Below are 22,659 nucleotides of genomic sequence, written 5' to 3' on the forward strand. Positions count from 1 at the left end.
TTATAATTTTATTATCAATACTGTAATGGACATCTTCAAAATTAACTTCTAATGAGGCAGAGAGCAATATCCAGCTGAACACAAAAATGCTGTATAGTTATGAAAATACACTACATATTTTCTGGATTTTTTATATAGACCTGACCTCTGTTTGTTTACAGTCAAAGCAAATTGCTATGGAATCAAATCTAACAGGTTTTGAGACACAGAAAGTAAAGAAAGGAAGTTACTTAGGAGCACCCAAGCAAATCATAAATACCAGCCCAACAGCCACATGGAAACCACTCCTAGGCCCTGTTCAGCACATAACTACTAAAATAAAGGGCAGAGAGGTGAGGGAATACTAAATCTTTTGGAGCTTTGGGAAACTAAAAAATTTTGGAGCCAGAAGCAGAGTAAATAGTTCAAGGCTTCCAAGGAAATGATAGCAACTGTTGTCAACTCAACACCTATAAAACCAGGAGCCTGTAAGCCAGAATTATTTTTCTTTTTGTCGGACAAAGTTAACAAACTTAGTAGGAACTTGTGTTCTATTTTTTGCATACCAGCTTTTGCAAATAAATCACATGTAAAATGCCCTATTGTCAAGTAACCTGCTTGCTTCTGAAGGCTAACTAATAGGTAATTAGTTATAAATAAGTCATACTCCCTGAATAAGTAATAATACTTACCAAAGTGACTGGAATCAACATGCTGATCACAGTATTTCAGAATGAAAAAGCTTGTAATGAAAACAGGATCATTCTGTCCAAAGAACATGAGAAGAAAACACACAGATGAAGGCCCTCTCCGAGGGCAACCCTATCATAAATCTCTTCAGAGAGAGGTGAAGTAAGCCAGATTTACATTGAAGAACTGCCCATCCCCTGGTAGGCTCTCCTACCAGCTGCATCAGGAAGTTAGCTTCCATACACTCTAGAAACCTGCTTGTTCTGTGCTGTATTATATTTCCAGGATATATCAGGGAAGCTGAAGTCCCCCATGAGAACATGGGTGGGTGATTGCACAACTTCTGCCAGCTGCTTATAGAATGCGTCATTTGTCTCTTCATCCTGGTTTGGTGATCTACAACAGACCCCCACCAGGATGTCCAGCTTGTTGGCCTTCCCCTTGATCCCACAGGGACTCAACTTACTTTGGCAAGTCAGTATACTTCTTGTAGTGAGGAGCCCAAAACTGAACACAGTACTTCAAGTGCAGAATCAAAAGTGCCACATACAAGGAGACAATGACTAGTCCTGCTGGCCACACCATTTCTGATGAAGCCCAGGATGCCATTGGCCTTCTTGGCCACACTGTTATTTACTGGCATTCCTAACTCCTTTCCTGCAAGGCAACTTTCCAGCCACTCTTCTTCAAGCCTGTACCAGTGCATGGGGTTGTTAAGACCCAAATGCAGCACCTGATGTTTAGACTCACTGAATGACATGTGACTGGTCTCAGCTGATCCAACCTACTCACATCCTGTTGTAGGGCCTTCCTAATCCGAAGCTGATCTACAGTTCCACCAAACTTGGTGTCATCTACAAAATTACTAAGAGTGCAGTTGATGCCCTCATCCTGATCACTGATAAAAGTATTAAACAAAACTGACCCCAACACTGAGCTATGAGGAATGCCACTAGCGAGTGGTCACCTACTGGACTGACTCCATTCACTATGACTCCATCCACACTGCTCTATACCCAGCAAACTGTACACTTGTGTAAGCCACGAGCAGACAATTTCTCTAGAATACTGTGGGAAACGGTGACAAACACTTTACTAAAATCCGGGTAAACAACATCCACAACTTTACCCTCATGTAAATGGATCACTTTGTCATAGAAGAAGATCAGGTTAGTCAGGCAGGACCTGTCTTTCACACATCCATGCTGGCTGCTTCTAAACACTTGATTGTTTATATTTGCCACATAAGCACAGAGTATGAGGCAGAATTTCAGCCACCAGAAATCTAAAAATCAAGCTCCTAAATCTTGAACAGAGAGACATTCTGTTCCCATTTTCTTGGAAACCTTTCAAAAAGGGAGAATGCAGAGAACATAAGTAGACTGTCCTGAACAGATGCACACCCCAGTGTCCATACAGTGCAAAAGTTTGCATAGGTTTAAGCAAAGCTTCAAGCTGGCTGCATGTGAATGGTTCTCAACGTCACCAGTTACAGGTATTATATTTCTGTATTGTTTGCCTACAAAATCAGTACTTCAGAGAGGCTTGACTTCACTGTATCAATAATACAGAACTAGAAGAACTGCCACTAAATAAATATCCTCTTCAGAATCAAGGACCTTGGACAAGCTTTTCCAAGACATGTAGATGAGAGAGGCATTGTGAACATAAGATCAAATCTTTTTACTAGCCCCTTTTTCTCTGTCCAATTCCTCCTACCATAATAGTCTCCCATTCCCCTAATTCCTATGTTCTGCTTATATCTTACAGCTCTGATGATTCCCAATCCCCTTCCTCCTTTAATAATACTCTAATTTTTTATTTGGTTGAAAAGATGTACTTTTTGCAGCATGCATTTATCCTCTGGCTATGAGACATTTCACTTTCTAACTAACCATTCACTTGTTGGAAGGAACATCCCTCTGGTAGGATATGATGGGGACTCAGCACATACCCTGTGGCTATTTTGCTGCTGAACTTTACATCAGTGGGGCAAACAGCTCTCTGCTTCCTGCTGCAAATGACAAAACTGAACCACAATAATAGGCTTCATCTATTAACAGTATGTATCTCTATTACAATCATAACAGAAACACCTGTGAGGGAACAGAGAACCTGTGCTTAAAATGTGCCTAATTTCCTGCCAACATTAGTTCTGTCTTTGTGAAAAAGTTAGTATTGGGGAGTGTAAATTCAGGCTAGTAAATTCATGAAGAAAGCTCCTGAACAGCTGCAATCTCATCTAACACATATATGTTTACTTCTTTCCCTAACAGTTCCGCCTAGTAACAGGAAAACTTGGTTATGAAGGTTTGCTTGAACAGATCCTCACTTAACTATACTGAAACTGGATACCTGTTGCTCTTCCAGCAATTCTTCTGCGGTTCACTTTCCCTCATTCTCACACATGCGGAGTGTTACCAGAGTGTCCACTGGATAACTTGATAAACAATTCCTCTCCTCTCAGCTCCAGAAAAGCTAGGAGAAATCTACAGTTTTGATACAGTTAAAAAAACATGAGCTCATGACATATGAAAAATGACAAATAGGTCACATATTTAGCTGTAAAACAGACTGCAGGGGATAATTTCAGCATAGCATCTGCTATGTATAAAAAAGGTCGTTTGCTGGGTTTATTCATTTCCTTTTTAGAGAGATGCACACTTACTCCAACTGATAAATTGTCTGACTTCATTATACACATTTGGTTTTAATTTTGGATTTACAGACTGCATCAATTCTCTGATTTTCCTCACATCAAATGAAGGAAATAAAATATGCATGAAATATGAAAGTTCTCCCTGAAGCACATTTTTTTTTGGTCCAGATTGATTAGGGTACCATGATTGTTTGTTGTTCCCATGGTTTCTGTTTTTATACTGAAATCCAAATTTGTTTTTGTTATTAATTCAATCACTAAAAAAGTTTATGTGGAACTTGTTTCCAAGAAATGTTCTTAAAAACAGAGTCATTTGCATTGTCTCACAGGAGGTAATTCTAAGCATTTTAAAAAATAGATTTGTAAACATGGAGTCCTTTTACCTTTTTTCAATTTATTTCTGTCTGTGATGTTATTGTTCTTTAATATTTTCTGAAGAGTGAAATATCTATAAATGTACACTAGTACATTTTAGTACAATTAATTCTGGATCCAAGGCTCTAATGGAAACACTATCTTAGCAAAATATTAAAATAAGTGTATATGCTTATTCTGTATGTATATGTATACTATGCACATATTTGGCATGCATACATCACACAGAAACTGATTAACAAGCCTGCTTATACTTGACTGCTGTACAGTCCAGCAGCATAATCTTGCTAAGAGTCAGTGTCTGCCCATGACATAAACTGTACAAGCTTGCAAGGAAAAAAAACAGGAATTGAAGTAGGAATAAGAGGCAGGAAAAAAGGCTTTCCTGGGGCCACTTGACGTTAAACATTCTGACTTTTGACAATTATTAAAGATGTATAAAACAGAATCCTGTTGTGATATAGCACATAAAAGTTGTGCGCTGTATTTTGAAAGGAAAATCTGAAGCTTCTTCCTTAAATATGTTCATTTTTCATCACTGACATAATATAAATATATCAATACTTTCATTATTTCATTAGATAACAATGAAACAAAAAAGGAATACAAAAGAGATTCCTTACATAACGCTTCATGAAGTTGTGTTCATTATATGATGAAGATTTAAAATTCGTCTGTGTTTGATTTGTATTACTTCTAAATTTGGTGCTTAAGTCCATGTGTTTTGGCTGGTAGTGGTTGATTAAGGGCACTACACCCGTTGCAATACAGTGCTGGAGAGTTAAATCAGAAGGCCATCACCTCACAGGGGCTGCCATACAGGTTTGTGTACTGTTACTGACTTCTTTCGCTACCGTGCTAGTGTTAGTGCTAAGGTGCTGACGCTGAAAGCTGTGTGCTCTGGCATTCTATTTCTGTGTCTCAGATGTAATCGCTGGCCTCGTGGGCACTGCCTGTACTTGGGTAAAAGTGCTGAGGATGCGTCCCCTTCTCTTCCCGACAGAAGTTCAAAGACATAAATTCCACTTTCACATAAACACCAATAAGATTTACGCTGTAAAGCTAAATTACAAACTGTGGTTCTCAAAGCGGTGCAGCTTAGGTACAAGGGAAAGCAGTATCTCATATTACCAAGCGGATGTCAGCTGAAACGTGTTACCAAAGAAACACACAATAAAAGGGCTTGGAATCTATCTCACTATTTCCATGTTTTATTACTGCTTCAGTATTTACTACTGAAAGTCAGTAACAATCCATCTAAAAATGGATGGTAAATATGGTTAATTGACATCTATTTCACTCTCATAATCTAATTTACTTCTGTATGTTAAGGGAGTTCCTACATTATTGATGATTTTTTTTTTTTTTTTCCTCTCCCAGGCTAGAGTATCTGGAGTGTTTTACTTTTTGGAGCTTTAGATATTACTATATGGTTTACCATAACTGCTATTATCTATGACATTCCATCTGAAGATATACTCCTTTCACAAAATGTCATACATATTTTGGAGGATGTTTAAAAATTACTTCAGTGTAAGAAGTATCTTGTGGATCTTGTTCTAAGTATTTTATTAATCTAAAGGACTGAACCACTGTTTGAGCACTGCTTTTAAAAATTAGCCAGCATCTTTGGAGATTACATGCGCTGCTTCACCTGCAATTACCTCATCAGGTTTTTGTAGGCTGTTTGATAAAACATGAGATAAAGTCACACATCACTTCCTAAAATTAATTCACTTAACAGTGAAATTCAGGCAACAGCAAGCGGGTAAGAGGAGATAGACTGCACAAAACACTCACCAGCTAATCACACAGGATAATGTCATCAGAAAACAAAACATAAGGAATGTTGTCCTCTCAGGCTAAGCCAAACAGAGACAAGTAAGTAGAACAAATTCCACCCTATACTGTTCTGAATACCAAACAAACTCAGTATTTTACCATAGAACAGTTTCAGCACTGGTAGCTCTTGAATGAATTTGTGTGGCAGTTGCCTGAACTGGTGACTATCGTGCTGCTAATGTAAACAATGAAATATTAAAAAGGAAGAGAGAAAAAAAAAAAAAAGATGCATTTTCCACTTGCATATCAAGCTCCAACCAGACTTCTGTGTACTTCTAACGTGTACAATGTGGATAAATATGATGTATTTGTACGGGCTTTTTATTATCTTCTCAACACTACTTAGGTCTCTACACTTCCATTTGATTCATTATACATAATTTTTAAAAGTACAAATTCAAGTGTAAGATACATCCAATCATTTAATGGAAGAAAACAAACAGGCAGTTGCCAAAGACTGAAAACTCTTTTCCAGATTCTTTTCCAGACTTACTGAAAGTCTAGTACTTTTCTGCTGTACTACTTTAGATGTTATTGAACACTCCATTAGTGGGAATTGGTAAATTAACTACTCTTACTTAATCTTACTTTAATAGTAATCAAAGTCAGTATTAGAACAAAAGAAAAATTACAAAACTTAATAAATTAAAGAAAAAATTGAATTACTTTTTTTTGGGGGTCAGCACCTGCATAGGATCATTCAAAAGTTTTTATTTTTAGTATTTTTCATCAAGAAACCATTGAAAAAATAACTTCCATTTCAATTTAGAAAAGCACAAGCAAATGAAGAAAATTACTAATTAGCAAGTTAATAAATTAATTTTGTTTTACCTTTGCATATTTTGTGCTAAGAGCTTAAAAGCATTTTGCAACTACACAGTATACCTCTAAGCTGATTATTTCTATTATCAAGATATTTGCAAGAACTGAAGTGAGACAAGTAACAATGACTGCTGAAAGTCAGACAGAATGTCAATGGCAAAATGGAGTATTTCAGCTTTTACAATCCTGATTACCCACCCACAGTCTTCATCCCACAACTATATTCCTCTTTCTCTATGAAGACAAGATGATTTACCGCTGCCTTCTTTATAATCAGAATATTCATAAGCAATTATAACTATGTTCCAAGATTGTTCTTAGACTCAAGCTACTGTGTAAAACTATTTTCAAGGACTTAAAAAAAATAAAAAATTGGAATCACGTTTTCACAGAAAACAGCACACATTCATTTTATAAGGTTGTTTCAACTCTATTTATGTAATGCATGGAGCGCACAGTACATTTGGTACTACTTCAATACTTCTAGGACCTTAAGTCTGCTATTGCCATGACTCCAAAAAAAGAAAAAAAAATGAAGTAACTGCCAAAGTCTCTTTACATTTTACATTGTAAGCCCTGTAATAAACATCAAAGATAAAAAGAACAAAATTTGTTCAAATTTACCTAAGCAAGTGTAAATAATTCATGATAACAAAGAAATTTTAAAGGGTCATACATGAGAAAGCAGGAAACTTTCCAAATCTCAAAGTTATTCTTCTGAAAGGTGGATTTTGGCACTCACTCTTCTGGAACTGACAATAAGATACTGCCTATTTAACTGCAGCCTAAACCTCTGAAGCCTCCAAGGAGATTCACCAGGTTTTGGAGCAATCTTCCAGTGAACTAAAAGTGAAAATAAATAAAATAAAAATTAAAGCAACAAAGAAGCTGCTGTTCCCCTGCCCAGTAATATTCAGTGTGCTCCATATTTTCTTAGCAGATCAGAACCCCCTCCTGCATGTGTAAGGAGCGTGGATTAGATTCTGCAGCTTTTCTTCACACAGAAAAGGGAAATGCCACGGCAGCTTTATGCCATTTCAGTGTGGGCACATGTTGAGGCCCTGCTGGGTCAGAGCATGGAGCTAGGCCCAGTTGCTCCCAGGATGCACACAGAAGCTCATGCTGGGGATCCAGATGCAAGGCAGGGTCAGCAGGGAAAAAAAAAGTTGAAAAGCATCATGAAAGCTGATGCTCTGGCTTCAAAGAAATAAATGGCAAAAACCATGCTGGATATCCAAAAGGCCTTCTTACTTTCCTTAAAGCAAAGAAACCTGTTTGTAAAGTAAGCTAAACTGTGCTGAACTTTCATATGACAACAAAGTGATCTTTTTATGCCCATGGGTATATAACAAAACAGTCTACTATAAAATGACTATCACTAACTTTGCAGAAACTGATATGAAACTGCATGAAAGCTACACATACGTGCATTCTAAAAGTTGTGTGAATTTGGCTAGATTCACAGATGGTGCCTTTTCTCTAATGGATCAGAATGAGACATTCGTTAAAATCAAATTTAATGACATTCTAATCAGCATAATAAAAAAGAAGGGGTAATAAGAAGTTTCTCCAGGTTAGTATACCCACTTGTAATTTCAAAAGAAATCAGGATTTATTTCAGATATTTGTAATAATATGTCTTAGGAAAACTATTTCAGATGGGAAATAGAACTTATTTGTACCTGCTTAATGAAGGAACAGAATTATTGTTTTCAGTGTCAGAATGTAATAATGAGCTTATTTCCCATTGGAATTTCTCTTAATAACTAAATAGATAACCACAGATATCAAAAGCCCTGAAATCAAATTTTCTACTTAAGTTAAATATATTTTCTAAGCAAATAAGCTGTATTTCACTTAAAAACAAATTTTTCAAATCCACGAGTAAATAAACAGTGTATAACTATTTATTAGTTTTGAAAAAAAATCAGTATGATTTGATTTCTGGAGAATATGGAGAATACATGGTTTTTTTGATCTATGTGACTTCTGCTCCATTTCTCCCGCGAACACTGCACATCCATCACTCCTGCATTGTGGACTTTTGTTCCATTTGAACATAAAAACATAGGGCCACTTTTCAACTTCTGGATTATACATCTACCCCCTAACACAGTTCTAATCAAGTACAATTAAAAAAAAAAAAAAGAGAGAGAGAGAGAGAAGGAGAGAGAGTCCAGATTTAGCTATATGTCACTTACATGTCACTACAAAAAGTAGAGGAGGAATAAATGCAAAAACAACAACAACAACAACAACAGAACAGTCAAAATGCCAAATAATTTGACCCCAGAGAGGGTTTACAGAGAATCAAAGCTTTCTAAGGTGCTACTACGGAATCCAGAGAATAATTTTTATCACACTGAGATTTCATTTCCATTGTTTAAATTGCTAAAATCATCTTGGAGCTCAACTGGAAATAGTCCAAAGTCTTTGTCAGTACTCACAACAAACAGAATTAACCTCCAATTTCTCCATCATCATCAGAGTCTGTTTGCTGAAGAACTGGCCCAATATGTATTTAAGTTACAGTCAAGTACAACGTATGCATAGAAAAGTATGTAAGAGGATGGCTGAGGCAAAGCAGATATATAAGAGGACAATAAACAGTAATTATAACCACCCATAGTTATGACTTTACTTCTACTGCATGTTTTTCCTTACTGTTTGTTGAATGCAGTTGTTCTTTATTGTCTCATATTCAAACAATATGTAAAGTGACTCAGCCCTGGGGAAATCAGTTCTCAGGAGATGACACACACGCAATACTGAGAAAATATAATGAAGAATGAGTCCCAAAAGATTTAAAATTCAAACGTAGTTTAATTGAAAAAGTTGAAGAAGATCAGAGGAAAACATCTTTTTCCCAAATTATTTCAGCTTCTGCTATAAACAAAGATGAATGCTTCTCAAGTTTTAATCATTTAATAATGTTGCTATGAAGTATAGAGAGTAAAGTTGAAGTACACAGAGAAAAATTAAATAAACAAGCCTGATTCCTTAGTAAGCTCCAGTTGCTTTACACTGCTTATGGTGAAGCAGTAAATTCAGCAAAACCATGTTGTTAAATCAGCTTTATGGCTGTTCTGCATCATCAAACTTGCAGAGAAACTCATAACAACAATGTAGAACCAGTCAATTTGGAAAATCTCTTCCTATCCTTCAACTCTCTGTTCTCTCTGCTCTATGAGTCATTGTTTAGATGCATTTTTCTGAAAATCTGCTTGAGGTAGACATTTGAACAGACCTGTGCAGGAGCAACTCAGGCATTTTATAGTGGTTTAGCTACAGGTAGGGCTGCAGCATCCTCTGGCAATTTTGTGGGATAACTCACTAGTTGCCCTCCTGTTCCTCTGACCTCTTACAGCCCATATTTTCAATGTCATTACTCACCCCTGAAGCACCCCCACAACATAAAAGCTGCTGCAAATCTAAGATGATCGCTAATCCTGATTCCTGTCCTACATGAGTTCCTGGCTGCAGGCCAGCATGGTGCCAGGGTAGGAGTGGGAACAGGGAATCCAAATGTAAAACCTGATCAACAATTCTAAAGCTGGGTTAATAGGAGCTGTAGCAAAGAACAACAACAACAACAACAACAAAAACCAACAAAAAGCACTCTAAAAACTAACAGGCCTATGATGCATAGCTGCAATTTGTGGGATATTGCTCAGCAAAGCACTTAACCAGCCATCGCTTTAGCTTAGCTCTGGAGCACTTTAGTACACTCCAGTTCCAAACAAAACATTTCTTACCAACACTTCATAACAGTTCCTGGCCGGTAAGAAAGGGGCACCCACTTAGGAATTATGCAGTCAGGGTGAGGAAAGATGCTGGGAGTGTAGCAAAGGTGATAAATGTGCTTCAGGCCAATTTTACATCTGAGAAATGAACCTGAATCTTCTCAGTTGCATGGAAGTGGCTACCTATGCTATACTTGTGTCTGGCCAGCTGCCAGGCCAATTTAGAAGTGGAAAGTAAAAGTGAACCTCCTTACTCATTTATTTCCCTTACAGCAGGTGCATTGCATCTCTCTGCAGGTCACGAGATAACAATGTGACCTCCCGGCTGTGGCTCTGCACTTTCAACAGCTCACTTCCCCTCACATGCAGAACGCTCTGTTTCATCACTGCTGTTCACATCTGCATCCACAGTGGAAAGGCAAAGCCCACATTTCTCTACACTAAGATGAATTATCTTCCACTTTCAAATCCATTTAAATAGGTTCTGTTCACAATTGAATTCAAAATCAACTTTACGTCCTATACAGAGAAAGGAATGAAAATATTTTGTATGTCTTTTATCTCTTTTATTTCCAAAAGTCCAGGAGAATCTTAATGTTAGGAAAGCCTGGGAGAGATCAAAAGCACAGAGAAAGTTAATGGTTAATCAAAGATCTCCTGTAACTGCACCAAGAACTATATACGTAATATTTAGGTGCAGTTGAGATCTCATATAAGCAGAGTTAAAATTCAACAGCATATGGACAATGAAGACATCCATCTAGGTTCTGCTTACTGCTCTCACAGTGGATAACGTTTGACTAAAATTCAAATGATTTACACTCACAACATAAACTGAGAATAAAGAATAAATACAGGTGCAGAAATGTAAGCATTAAAGTAGATGCTGACAGATTTTGGATAGCCCACCTGATTTATCTCACCACAGGTTGCACATGCTTGGTACATGTGGAAATTTGGCCAAGACTGCTCATGAAGAAAGCCTAGAATTTAGTTCTGAGGAATCTCAGTCCTTAGCTTTTAGCTATTCAGGTAGGATTTTCATTAGATTAGATTAAATAAGAGCTGCTCTGATCAGTTACTGACAGCACTTTCAGCTCAAGTAGATAAATCTACAGCATTTAAAAAATCTGAGGAGCATTTATACATGGTTTTGAAGATTATGCATGTACATTGAAATCATTCCTTCCTGCTCCGTTTGCAATGGCTCTGATCACACTCTTTGAAATCAGATAAAATTAAAAGTGTGCATATATGATTCATCTATTTAATTAGCAAACAGCTAGAAATCAATTATTAAATCATCATCTAATTATCAGGAATAGTAAGCTGTGAGAATTAATCAGTGAGACAAACTTCAGGAAGGGATGAGAAAACAAACAGTGTTTGTCTCAGTACACACTGAGAGCCGAGTTCAGCACCACTGAATTGAGATGGGGCGCAGGAAGCTCTGACCTGTATACTAGTGCAGGTCAGGGGTACATCCAGTAGTTTGTGTGAAACTCTGTATCCTCAGGTTTCATTGCAAATATAAGAGCAAATGAATGGAGCTGAAATACCTAGATTTTGAGGCACTACGCCATGTCCCTCCATAGCAGTAGTTCAAGCAATTTTATTTTTTATGTATTTCAATAATATTTTACAATCTAGAAGACACAATTTAGACATATTCTATCAAGCTACAGAGACAGGAACATGTTTTGTCATCCTGGCCCTGCTGTTCCTTCCCCATTTCATTTCCCTTTGAAATCTTGGCTCAGATACAGAAACATGCAGAGGTTCTGATGGATAGGGTGGGCAGGCTATGTACACAACTATGGTTTATTTTGCTGAAAAGGATCAGATCCTTGCAAGAATTCCTAAGGCCATAACTTTTTCTGGTAATTTTATAAATCATATAATACAATAAGGAGGTTCTAAGCCTCTTTATCATTGTTACCATTCTTATTTAATATTAAAGAATGCACACCATAAATCATTCCAGCGAGAGGGGAAAAAAATTGATTAGAATTTGCATTTCCTGACCAATATATTGCATGAGCATATGCATCAGTGTGGAAGTTGGGTGCTGTTTTTGGAACAGAAAGCTGGGACTCAACTATCATTCAGGTGATTTGATCCTGACAGCAAGTATCTTGTTCAATTTCTGGAGGACAAAGGCAGGTTTTTCACTTGGTGGATAGGGTAGTAAAGGAATTGCATTTATGTTTTGTTTTTAAAACATATTATTAGTAATGCAATTCAATTGACGTACATCTAATGAGGAAAATAAAGCATAACAAACATGATTGTTTTTTTTTTTTACTTTCCTCAAAAAATGCCTTGCAGGAAGATCTCTCCAATACCACTGTTTAACAGTATAAGTCCTTCTGTAGAATAAATAGAAAAGCATCAGTCATGTAACTGAGAGTTCTAAAAATGACAATGAGCAGAGCTCTTCATATGTGAAATCATTTATTCTTTTAACATGCAGTGCATGGAACCATTCCCTTAACTATTAACGTTTATGACTTGATGTGAATTTGGCCTTATGTCTCCTCTGTTTTACTCAACTAACATAATCATACTGGCATAAATGGCAGTAAGCAATGTAACTTGTAATGTTAAATTAATGTTAAAATGTTAAACTAACATTAAAGCCTATCTTAGTCTGCATTTACCAGAGATTTCTGTCTATGCTGTAACACAGGTAAGTGAAGGGAAAGTTTGGTATCTTTGAAAATCTTTATAGCAGCTGAACATACCATATCTTTATAACAGGGAAAAGTGAGGATATATTTTTAAAAACCAAGTGTATTTGTGTACAGAAAACTTTTAGAATGGTCCCAAAGCCTGACAACAGTTATTATCAAGACCATCAGACATTTAAAATATAGCCACTGTCATATTCAGGAGCAGTAAGCTGACAACTTCAGCTCCAGCTATGCATTCTCCTTGCTGAACTGCACCACAAACAGCTCTCACTTTAAAGAAAACTTCTCACTTTTCAACTTATTCTTGCAAAAAGTGATTGAGAAAATTCCAAGTGTTAAAGGCACCAAGGACCTTCGAATGAAATACAAGGCCTGTTGTGAGTACCCTAAAGTATTCACAATATATTTTGCATTTCCCAGACTACACAGCTGAGGGAAAACAACCAAGTGGAAAATGAAGTGAATGTAGAAGCTATCACCTGATGGAGGACCATCACAAGAAAAGCAATCATTTATGAAAGCTGCATGCTACGTTTTGTAACCTATTGTTGACTTAAATCTTTGCGAAAGCATGTGATAAGCAGGTCTCTAATGTAGAAACCATTTGATTAAAAGACTACGTTATTCTCTGTTTGGCATGGATTGCCTATGTGAATTTCCTGGATGATGCAATGCCTATTTAAGAGCTTACATTTCAGCCAGAGCAGTTTTCTACAATCTGTTTTTGCTTATGAAATGATGCTTCCTACAGAGGATATTATTTTTTTCCACAGGATGAGAGTGATTCATGATCCTATCAAATACAACCGAACAAGCTTTACTGCTATACCTGAATTCTATTCAGCTTTACTGAAAATGTTTGTTCAGGTAGAACTCTCCCTTCAGTCATTAACACTGTACTTATTACATTATTGTACAGCATTTAGCAGAAACCTCCAAATTAAACTAAGGTATCTATCTAGTCTATGGTGTTATCCTACAAATGGACGTGCAATAAAATACACTATTATGTGTTCTTACAGCTAAAATATCAATGGAAATTCATTGTAATGTGCATCTAGATGGGTGTGTTTGTGTGATGATGCAAAGCAGGTTTTAGCTGAAATGGATGTATCAAAACTATGACAGAGTCTTCCCTTTCAGACACGTTCAAATTTTTTATCTTCTGCATTTCACATAAAATTGTCATTCATAGCACCAAACAATGGCTTGCTTCTCTATTAATGGCCACTTTCTTCTGCTTGATACACCACTGTGCAAAACTATGGAAAGCACTCAGCAAAATGGTAATAGCTTTTTTATTTCTTTCAAGCACATTTTTTCCTTGTTTGGGTGAACCATGACAATTTTGTTCTGCTTGGTTTCTTGTATGAATTCAGTTATGCTTAAGATCTGAATTTAGATTTACAAAATTGCTGACCTAGAACTACTCACATCAGCAAAGTTATATTTAATGCTATCTTTCTATTTTGAAAAATAATTCCAAAGTACATATGCCCATTTCTTGAACAAATACATAGAATATATAAACATATGGTAAACTACGTTTGTATAGAATGTATAACCATATTGATATGTATAAACATATTAATGAATATTTTAAAAGTTTACATACTGGTATCAGAAGGCAGGCTCATCATTTTCACTTGGACAACTTCACAATATTTTGTGCATAACGCAGGCAGTAATCTTTGGCAACATTTGTATGTTTTTCATACAAACAGAGCTCTCTTCATGTTTTATTTTTATGTTTTAATTTATTTTTGTTATGTTTATTATATGTTTTAATTAATCTGACTGCAGTAATATGCTAAGAGCAGCAAAAAATCAAATTGCTCAGCACTTCAGAGTCTAAGCAACAAGGATAATTCCAGAATTTTGCAACTAATTTTTGCCAAATAAAAAAAAATCCAAAACCACTATCATTTTGAAGAAAGGAATGACAAATGGATTGACTTCACCTTGATAGATGCTATAAGCGTTCTTGCGGTATTTTACATCATACTGCAAGATCAGCCAGTGAGAATATCTACCATTCTTGAAGATGAATATAGTACAATAAATCATAAAAATAAAAGAACATCCTACTCCCTTATATCTCCCCTCCCTTCTGTTTATAAATAAATAAATAAATAATAAAAATAAAAAAAGAAATAAGTGGAGAAAATGACTTCTTCTTCTTCTTCTTCTTCTTTTTTTTTTTAAGAGAACCAACTTAAATCCTTTTCAGGCTTCAATCCTTCTAGAATTGAGGATTATCTAGTCCTCATGCGGTACTAAGTATGATAAACAAAAAGCATTGCCTTGCTTCAGCACACAAAGAAAAACTGTTGGTCTTTGAGCTGAAATAAAAGCACTAAATACCCCTTGCACTAATGCTGTTGAATATTTTGTATGAACAAGAAACCTTCATAGAAGGAATTCATAGGTTTGCCCTACTGAAATACTACTTTCACAGCAATGTAACAGATTTCAGGAAGAACCTGTCACAAATTTCCTTCTGAATCCAATACATTGCATAGTGAGATGCCAATAGCATGTTTTCTACACAAAAACAACATGATGCCACTACAGGCCCACACAGCTGTTAATCCTGTAGCTCCACATAGCATTTACTACATTTCTCTTGTACAGAATACCTTTTCCTCTCTTAATTTTAATAGGCACAAGCTGAAGGAATGCTCAAAGACATTTTTTGGTATTCTAGTGATATAATAATACCTTACTAGCAGAGGCCAGCTGCCTAAGTATTAAAGCTGTCAGACGAAGTGGTAAGAAATAACATGGTTGATAAAGATCAGCTTAGTTTAGATCTAACTTAGAGACCATGTATAAATAGCTATGTGCTAGTACAATAGCAAGTATTTTAGGACTCAGTACAAATGAGGAACAAGCCGTGAGCTTACAGTGTTACACCTTTTTACTTTTAGAAGCATAGGAAATGTAATATAATTGGTTTTGGCCATAGTACTGAAAGATTTAAAATGTCCAGAGTTCTGCTTTGAAAAATTCTGTAACGTTTAATGCTTGTGCAAATAGGATTGGCATAAGTTCCCAAATCTCCCAAATAGATACTAAGTGTGAAAACAAAGCCTATTTACTCCATTTGCCATTCTCCTCAAACTTCTTCAATTTCCTAAAATAATGAAAAAACAGTCCATAAAAAGACAGTAATAAGAAACACTTCCATCACTGCATATGGATCAATGAAAAACACAGAAAACTCCTATCAGTACTGGAAACAAAGAGATTTCTCAGAAGGCTGAAATCATGACATCTCAAAAGAAATTCCACCTATGCCCACTTGTGTCTCCTGGCAAGTAAGAAAGACATCTGCATCAATAGCAGATGAACTTAGCAAAACCTCAGGTTTTGTTTTGCCAAAAGAACACATATTACCAGTTAAAGCAACTCGTCCTGACTTCTGCAGCTTCCTGCAGAGCGATAAGGCTTTTGCTCCTGGACGTGATCATGCATGAAAGATCTTTTGAACAGGTTCCTATTTGAGTTGCAACATTTTTCTTCAGCTATTTTCTTTGACAAAGGCTTGTATTATAATATTAATGTTGCACTGAGAAAGAAAATAGCTGATATAACTTTTGTAACCTGCCAGTAATCAGCAATGGTGAGGCAGCAGTTATTTTTAAGTTCATTCTAACTGCATTACCTTAAAGTCGGGAGAAAGTAGAGAGGGGGAAAAAGAAAGTTGTTACAATGACCAGCATTTCACAAAAATAACATAAGGCTATACAACTACCAGATTTGAGTGCAAGCACTTGTGGAAATATAACGAGAACAGGACTACAGTAAATATCATGTGATTTTCTACTGTGAAATTAAATTTATCAGACAAATAACATACATCATGACAAACCTAAATCAGCCATTTTGCACAAGTTGAGACATGTTCAATCATTGTGACAAGTGCTAAGGTGCAGCAGTAAAATGGAGATTATTCTGGCACCTACGCAGAGGCACATACATTTCTAAGGTTGCTCTTTATACCACTTACAGCAGTTCTAAAACCAATAACTAGGAATAAACAGAAAACATTTACTCTTTTTGAAGAGCTTATTTCTCTGCTAAGTATAAGGAATAATTCAGAATACCACAAATAACACGGTAAATTGTTTAATTAGATAGTTGGGTTTTTTTTTCTGTCACAGCTGAGAGGTCACAAAAGACTGATCTTTTTTCTGCCAATCACAATATAACTAGAAATCCAGTTTGGATAAGTATCTAGCTCAATTCTAAGTCATATTCATCAAGCGTAGGTACTATTGCTTTTACCATTCATTGAACACTAAACTCAGTGCCAAAACCCTTGCTAGCCAGTGACACAAAATGTACTAATGAATCCTACTTACCTATACACATACGCACGCTCTTCTTGTGATAACAAAGCAACCACATACAATATCAAATTTTGAATGGCAAAAAGATGTTCTGCATCACTTCTTTGGAAGGGAAAAATTTTCCCAGAGTCTCTTCTCTGAAATGCATCCAATATTCAGTCTCTCCTGTAGAATCTTTTTTTATAATATTTACTATTTTGTATTAGTAATCTTATAACATGCAGTGTTACAAGTTCTGAAGATACTTATCAACTGATAAAAAGTAGTGTTGAAATACTATTTTGGCTCTAAGTCTTCTTTTAAATAGAAAAACGAAGACAATTTAAATTTTCCCACAGATTTTGTATATACAAAAGTCAGGCTCCAAACTAAACCCAAGAGACCGAAGAATTAAACACTTTCCCAGAAACATGTAAATACTTCAAATCAAGTGATACAGTCACACGCTATGTAGGTACTATCACTTCTGTTCTACATTCAAGCGTAAACTGATTTTCACCTCTGGAACTTATGCAGCAATAATGCTAAGAGCCCTGTATGAAAGCCCAGGTCTACATTCATCCCTGAGTTTCATTTGTTCATTCAACCCCAGCACATGAGGTCTAACAAGAACAGAAGATGCCTTGTTCTTTCTGGAGCGTAAAAACTAAATTGTGACCTGTCAGCATACGCCTGAACTCAGCAGTATGCTCTGAGCAAGGGAAATCTATCTCTACCTTTAGAAATAATTCAGTAAGATCTGAGCAAACTTACAGAATTATTTAATTCAAAATTCTGCTTTAAAGCAGGAAAAAACAGCAACAAAACAATAACAAAATACAATCCAAAACAAAGTAAGAGAGGTAGTATCACACAACCCACTCTTTGGCTTTCTCTGATACCTGAGCCTGGGATCATGATTTCAGGGGCATCTCCAAAATGGCTGCAGATTAAAACAGTGATGGTACCAAACTTCAAATCCTCACGTTTACAAGAAAATAATTACAGTATTCAGAGGAGAGGGGAGCCCTATTCTATGTAGACTGTAATCCCCTAGTTGTGTAGGTGCTGCTGAACTTTGGAGTTTTAGTAAAAGGCAGGCACCGTTGGCAGCACTGCTGGGGAAACCCCAAATATACTGCATCAACCCCACTTTGGAACACTCCTGGAGAAGGAGGAATAGGTTCCTTTCAGGCAATTGATTTTCTTCAAACAATGATCCAACAAACAGAAGATATATTTTTTTCCTCCAACTACAGTGTGCACTAAAGGCTGACATAAAGACTGACTACTGCAGAAAATCCACGAGTGTGAGATGGTGTTTCACTCTGCATGAAAGGTATGCCACAGACTGGGGCTACATTAAGTGGCCTTCAATGCAGCATGATGGCCTGTTTCTACACAATATCTACATTCAGAGTTTAGGCTCTCTGAAGAAAGTATAGCATCCAAAATAACAATTTGCAATAGCTGGCAGTCTGCAATGAAGAGCTGGTTAAATCAACATACCCATGGTCCTGTTCCTGCCAAATGATTATGAATAATGTCCAAATTAAAGTCAAAAGTAGCCATTTCATAGAATGGCAATCAACTAGAAGAAATAAATATTTTATACACATATACTGGATTTATTGTATTTGATGCAATAACTTCAAATTTAACACTATTTTTATGTTATAGCCTCTAAAACTTTTCACTGATTATAAAATAGTTTGTCTGACAATAATTTATTCCTAATAATTATGCAGTTTTTCCCCCAGTGACTGATCAATGAACAGAATTAACTTTGAATAATCCATAAACAATTTACCTTTAAAAATACAAAACAGAAAATATATTCAAGGACCCACAGCACTTCATCTGAAACTGAAGGGATACCAGTAGATGGATTTGGAGAATATGGAACACTTTCACGTCCTTGGGAAGATTAATTGAAGCATCTGGAATACATTAAATATCAATTGGTAAATCCTGAGATTAGGGAATTCTAAACCTTTCTTATTATGAACAGCTTATAATGTAACAAGTGAAGTTTCGGCTTTCCCTTTGTCCATATAAAGCAATACTGGTGCAGTGCCAGTACAGTAAGCTTTTGTTATAACCATAAGTATTTGAAAAATCTACCATAGATTAGTATCTTTACTGCATATCATCACTTTAATCATATCCTAAAGTTTACAGGCAGAAGAAGAAATTAATTTGCCATTCAAGGAAAGGTAAGGGTATATTAAAATGTAGGACATTTGTGATTGTTGATTAGAGTACTATTTTATTTCCCTCCTTATTTTATTTCTATGTAAAAAAAACCCAAAAACTAAATAGATGATAGTAAGATAAAATTAATGAACACAAACAAAAGAAAAGGGGTAGGTAGTCTTATCAACTGTAAGACCTGCATTGACTTTTTAAAAAAGTGCTTATCATTAGAACCAGTGTAAACAGCTGTCAGCAGAAATTATGAAGATAATTCAGAATATTAACTGCAATGTACAAGATTCAGGAAAATATTACACGGTTTTGTACTTTTAAACACTTTCTGATCAGTTCTGCAGGAGTATCATATAAGTTTGTAAAGTCTACTTTCTTTTCATATTTCTGTTTTTAAACTAGAGCAGGGTATTCTGAACAGTATTTCAAGCACTGAAACATGCCAGATTCTTGCACAAGTCTGGATTCAACAATCCCATGATGCACCAGCCCTGCTTCACAAGAGCATGATTTGAACCTCATGCCCAGCATCCTAATGACACCCGCTACTGACATCCTGGTAGCAGTTCTCAAACCAGAGATATTTTCTACCTCCTGTGCTGATCTCCAGTTACAAATGAAATAATGCTGTAATTCAGATGAGTTTATATAATATCAGTACTTAATAAGTCCTAACAAACAAAGCCAGATAACCACCCAAAAAAATCCCAACAGAAACACTCCCAAAGGCAATGTTTAGGCCAAGTTTATCTTTCATCAAAGTCCAGCAAAACAGTGGTTTAGCTTGTGTTTTCTTAAGTTTAAAAGTGTTGTAATGTTATATAAGTACATCTGGGCTATTTAATTCTTTAATTTGCAATTTGAGATGGGAGAGCAGGAAAGATCAGTAGAAAGAAGATTGTTTTATGTATCAATTTTGTTTTAAGACCACAGTTTTCCCTTATTTGTACCCAGGGAGAAATATACAAGTGTTTTATTCTCATTTAATGAGAGTGAAAGGGGTAAATATATCCCCCAGAAACTGAATTTATAAAGCAAAAGGTTACTTGGTATGAACAGCTGTTGTATCAAGAGAGGAAGAAGATAAATAGGACGTCTTGATGACACATGAAAAACATGGATCTTGAATAGTTAAGTACCTTCAAGAATGTTTAAGGAATAAACCCAAACCTCAAAAAAATAAACATGAAGGACCAATTAAATAAAACATAGATGCTCTTTTAATCTGAAAAGTATCATGCCTGATGTTGAAGCTAAGTTCAGTACCTAGTTTCTTATTTAACAATAGCACAGCACAGGATTATGAAGAGAGTTCATAGAGAATTATTCACTCATGTAACTGTAGGTAACGTGTCATGACAGGAAATTTTCTTCCAAAGGGGACTGAGCAGGAGTATTGAAGATACAAGGCTGTACAGCTGGTATACACACCAACCATGTACTGAACTGCTGAACTCATTAAACAGAAAGGAAAGCATTGAGCATGCTCAGACAGACAAAAACTAGGAAAATATATGTCTCTGGTTGTGTATAAGATCACAGAGCAACTTCCTAGCACAGTGCAACTCCGAAGTGTGTTAACAGGCACAGTGTTTCTGTCATTGCCACTTAGTTTATTAGTGGGCAAAATTAAGCCTCTGAAGCTTGAAAACTCCAGAAGAGCAACTCTCCACATGGCCCAGGTATAAGCTTCCAGCTGGAATAACTCAGTCATGTTCTTTGGAAAGAGATGACACTGTGATTCAAATTTTATAGTTTGAGGTTGCAGATTGTAATTGTAATTAAGACTGTATTCTGGCTGTGCTCAAAATGGCTTTGACATTTTTGACATGTTATATGAAAGATAAACATAAGGCCTTGCTGTATATTCCCTGGACTTGACTTCTCAGAGACAATGAAAGCCTAAGAGGAGCCTGCAAATATTTTCATGGACTGAGGCGCTGCAGAGTAATTGACATAATTTAAAATCCAATGCAGTCAGTGTCAGTGTTGTTTGCAGAGTATGCTGCTTTAAATTAAAAGGAATCTAGTGTATTACCACACTAAAGACTCTCAAGGGACATTTATTTCACACCTACACTTAAGTGTACCAGTAGAGCACGAGATTAACCAAGATACACTTAATACTTTATTATTGTTTTCTGTTCTAATGTCTAAGCTAAGCAGTAGCTATCTGATTCCATTTGGCCAACTGCTCATTGTTGAAATAGTGAGTAAATATGCTCCATAAAATCGATGCTAAGGCTGGTTCTAGAAATCCATTTTATTAAACTAAAGCTCTAGAAGCTTTAATACTTACATGGGCAAGGAGACTATTCTGGTGATACTGGAGGTTAATGAGAGCTGTAGTAACATGAAATTCAGAGTTAGTTAACACATTGGCAACTACAGCTTGTCTGAGGTACTGCATAGATATATGCACTGCTAACTTGAACTGAACCAGTTGTCCTGGATTCAGTAAATCTAAGCCAGTTTGAGGTACATGAGGCATATTGTCTTAAATTATTACTTTGTCGATACAGTTTTCAATTTATCATAGTCTGGCAGATAAAAATTCCACATCCTATTCTGAAAACAAAGCAACAGATGTTTTATGGGACTTTTCAGGACACCAACACAGTCTTTCCACCCTCCCAAGTGAAGGTGGAAAAAATGAGTAACTTGTGAATTTTAAATTGATCTTTCAGACAAACTATGTGTGTAGTTAATACAATTTTTTTTAATCAGTGCCCTAATTCTCCTTACCATATATATCAATGGTATCAACAAATAAGCTTTTCACAATACAACCGATTTATATCTAAACTAAGAGATCTAACAGTGAACAACTAGATCTTATGGTGCAGAGATCATTTTTTTAAATTATCGTTATATGTAGTAGATTACTCCTGCTACCTAAAGGTAGCTGTTGTCTAATTTCAAGATTTTTCATTTCATTCTATTTCATACTGTCTATAAATGCAAATTTGGAAGTGCCATTCATTAGTAAAAATAAGAAAAAGTTAAATACAGGCATATGGTATATATTACAACAGTTTACATCAATAAGGAATAGGTTAAACAACATTAAGTAGTGACTGGCAGCAAAACAAAAGAATAATCCAAGACATCAAAAGGTTATAACAGAGAAGTGGATGTTCTTTTCTGATAATATAGGGTCACTGTCATTCTAAACCATGGATTTATTTAGACTCATATGTTTATCCTAGCTGTACCACTAACTGTACCACTAGCCCCACCACATGGAAACCTGATTCCCACTATAGTTATTTTTGCATATTTCAGTACAGACCCTCAGAGGTATTAAAACAACA

General features: G+C 36.0%; 1 protein-coding gene across 12 annotated transcripts in view; it reads right to left on the reverse strand.

The window, feature by feature from the left end:
• The window catches only part of CHRM3 (cholinergic receptor muscarinic 3), a 259,107-nt gene that overhangs the window by 79,956 nt on the left and 156,492 nt on the right, over window positions 1-22,659 (reverse strand). For 3 of the 12 annotated variants that reach the window (XM_046938561.1, XM_046938563.1, XM_046938565.1), the window contains 2 exons: window positions 21,645-21,688; window positions 18,948-19,077 (listed from right to left, as the gene is read on the reverse strand). The exons of 4 other annotated variants lie outside the window; for them this stretch is intronic. The gene's annotated coding sequence lies outside the window, so the exon portion shown is untranslated. Of the gene's footprint in view, window positions 1-671; window positions 792-17,170; window positions 17,193-18,947; window positions 19,078-21,644; window positions 21,689-22,659 lie in introns of those variants that run through there. 5 more of the 12 variants (XM_046938562.1, XM_046938564.1, XM_046938566.1 and 2 more) reach the window with 3 other exon arrangements.

This window comes from Gallus gallus, chromosome 3 (assembly GCF_016699485.2).
Source record: "Gallus gallus isolate bGalGal1 chromosome 3, bGalGal1.mat.broiler.GRCg7b, whole genome shotgun sequence".
NCBI lineage: Eukaryota > Metazoa > Chordata > Aves > Galliformes > Phasianidae > Gallus > Gallus gallus.